Here is a 2,779-nt window from a genome sequence, read left to right on the forward strand (position 1 = left end):
GCTGCTCCCACCCAGCCAAGGGGTCAATGAGCGTGGCTGGTTGTGGACAGCATGGAACTGCAAGGCAAGGTGTGCCACACCAATGCATGGCTGGTGATCCTCCTCCTGGGTACCAGGGACACAGGGAAATGTGAGGAGAGGTCCCTGGGAAGGTGATGCTACTTGGAAAGGTGCCATATCCAGTTTAAGCATCAGCTCACGACCAAGTGTACCTGTATGCTAGAAGGTTGAAAATAAAAAAATATCTCTGAGGATGGAGATCCCACAGCCCCCCCGAATCCCTGCTCCCATTGTGCTGCTTGTTCAGATGGAGTATGGCAGTGGCTGGGACACACCAGAAAAGACTTAATGTTCATCAGGGATGGAAAATAACACCGGGAAAACTTCTATTATGTTACTGTAGGCTGGGTGAGCATCATTCAGGAGCAAAGCACCAAAATGACTTCTCTGATCACCAAAATCAGTGACTCAAGGGAGCAAATGCTCTAAGAGTGCCCAGCTGGGTGCACATCCGGATGCCCTGCTCCCCACCCCGGCTGCAAAAACCACAACTGTCTCACAGTTGGCGGCAGGGAGAAACACAATCCACTCTAGTAAAAATAAAAAGGGGAACTAATAAAAATAAAGATGATTGAAAGACAATATAAAAAGGAATGTTTAACAGCTTAAAATGCTTACAGTCAGGTTGGGGAGTGTACACACTGTGACTAAGCATGTACATGTCTCCAAAAGGTGACCACTCCCTTCACCTGCAGCAGGCTTAAACAGCAGCAAGGGGAAAAAAAAAGGTAGAAGCAAAAAGACATCCTCTAAAAAATTGAAGTTGTTCCCAAACTGGGAAGTATCAAAGATTAAAATCTCAAGCAGGTGAAACCCACACTGAAGGAGCATGTGTAGCGAGCAAGGGAGATTAGACACCAGCGTCCTAATGCTGTCTACTCCAGCCCTGGCTTGCTTCATCTTGGACACCTTGTCCCATGTGTGATTGTGAAAGCACGGACACAGCATAAGCGTAGCCACTCATCGACTAATACATATAGTAAATAGGCAGGATTAAGGAGCTACTGGGCTAAACACTGATATGCTGGAGGCAGGAGGGAGCGGATCTGTGAAGGGTTTCCTGGGAATTGTAGGGACAGTGCTTTGCTGTGGATGTCCACTCAAGGCCAAAGCTGCAAGAGAGCCTTGGGAATGGCTCAGCAGAAACTGGGAGTATGCCAGGGAGCTCCAGCTTTGGGCTACAAGGAGCTATGGCATACCCGCTCTGCTCCAGCTCAGGAGGCTGCCAGCTCTCCCGCCCCCTTCCCTCCACCTTTTGTCAGCAGGAGCAGAGTGCTTTGACAAACCCCATGGAATAATTGAAGAGAAAAGAGCAGCCCAACAAAGGCCTTATGCAATACAAAAGGAAAAATTACGACAGCTCATCTCACTTGAGCACACTTCCTTCCCCCAGATCTGCCACCAGCAATGCCGGCAGGAAGCCCCACCAGCTTCACACACCGCAGCCCACCCGCTCCAGGGCTGGGGGCTGCTCTGCGGCACCCAGCTGCAGCCACTCGCTCTTTCCGAGCAAGCTGGGGTGGGTACTCCAGCTCCCAGCAGGGTTGTCCTGGGGCTCCATCCTCTCTGGATCCTGCTCCAGCCAGGCAATAGCTGTTCTGATGCTCCCATCCCCCTGCAAGCACTGCTACAACTCTTTCTCACTACACTCTGCACCAGAGCTCTGTTGTCTTCTTTAATAACACTAACCTATGGAGCATTCATCTAGTGCTCAAAGATTTGCTACTAGCATTGCGATTCTCTTTGCTTGCTGCAAAAATAAACCCAGTTCCATCACTGTAAGACAGCAGCAGGTGAAATGCATTGGTGCCTTATAATGTATCGCGGTCACTCAACGTTACCTTGCTGGAAGGGAACCTACAAAGCAATTAACAAAAACTTCGCATTAATGACCTTTATAAAAATCTACAATCCTCTACATTTTCTAAACGACCTCTTTTTGGTTTTATGTTAGGGCCCTAAAGAGGTTAAGAGATCGTTGCCAGGAGCCGGTTCCTCTCTGCTCAGGGAAATACTGTTGTGGGTGCATTGGGAGGAGTTATTGCAGCCTTCACAACAAAATTTGAAAGCTGCTTAAGAAAAGCCACACAGCCCTGATCTGCACCACAGCAAGAACAGCACTGGCATCCTCCACCAAGCAAGGAGGCCTCGCTACCCCAGCAGCGAGCCCCAACATAAAAATTTCAGAGTCCAACCCAGAGTCTGAGGGGAGCCAGCTCCCTGTCTTCTCCACCCCCAGGGCTACTGGTAGCTTCCAATGGAACCAGTTTTCCCCACTACCAGCTGGGGGACTGGACTGGCCCTCAGCACTGCTGTGAAAGGTTAAAAAGTGGAGAAAAAAGGGCAAGTTTTGGGTAGGGCTGCTTTCTGGGGTGCAGAGGGAGGGCTGCAGCCCCCCTGGTGTAGCCCAGGGAGGAGATCACTCCAGTCCTGCAGGGAACACAAGTGGGGATGGTTGAGTTTTTTTGGGGGAACACGCCCTCCCACAGCCAGTGCTCTGACTTCCTCCTTTCTGCCCCAGCCGCCTGTAAGACAGAAATAGGAAGGAAGGATTGGGGTGCGTCACAAAGCTCCTGATGCCCGCCTGCTTTTCCCAGCCAAGCTTAAGAAGCTGAGACCATCCTCATCCCAGCCCAAGCACTGGACAGAGGAAAGGCTTGATACAAGGCAAGTACAGCATTTCCATTTTCTTTGCTTTTGTTCCTCCTTTCTGGGAGGG

At 50.4% G+C, this 2,779-nt stretch overlaps 1 protein-coding gene across 1 annotated transcript in view; it reads left to right on the forward strand.

The window, feature by feature from the left end:
• Positions 1–2,612: 2,612 nt before the first annotated feature.
• The window catches only part of ITGB2 (integrin subunit beta 2), a 15,124-nt gene continuing 14,957 nt past the window's right edge, over positions 2,613–2,779 (forward strand). The window contains exon 1 of the mRNA XM_026853070.1: positions 2,613–2,727. The gene's annotated coding sequence lies outside the window, so the exon portion shown is untranslated. The remainder of the gene's footprint in view (positions 2,728–2,779) is intronic.

This window comes from Athene cunicularia (assembly GCF_003259725.1).
Source record: "Athene cunicularia isolate RWA chromosome 7 unlocalized genomic scaffold, athCun1 chr7_part1, whole genome shotgun sequence".
Taxonomy (NCBI): Eukaryota; Metazoa; Chordata; class Aves; order Strigiformes; family Strigidae; genus Athene; species Athene cunicularia.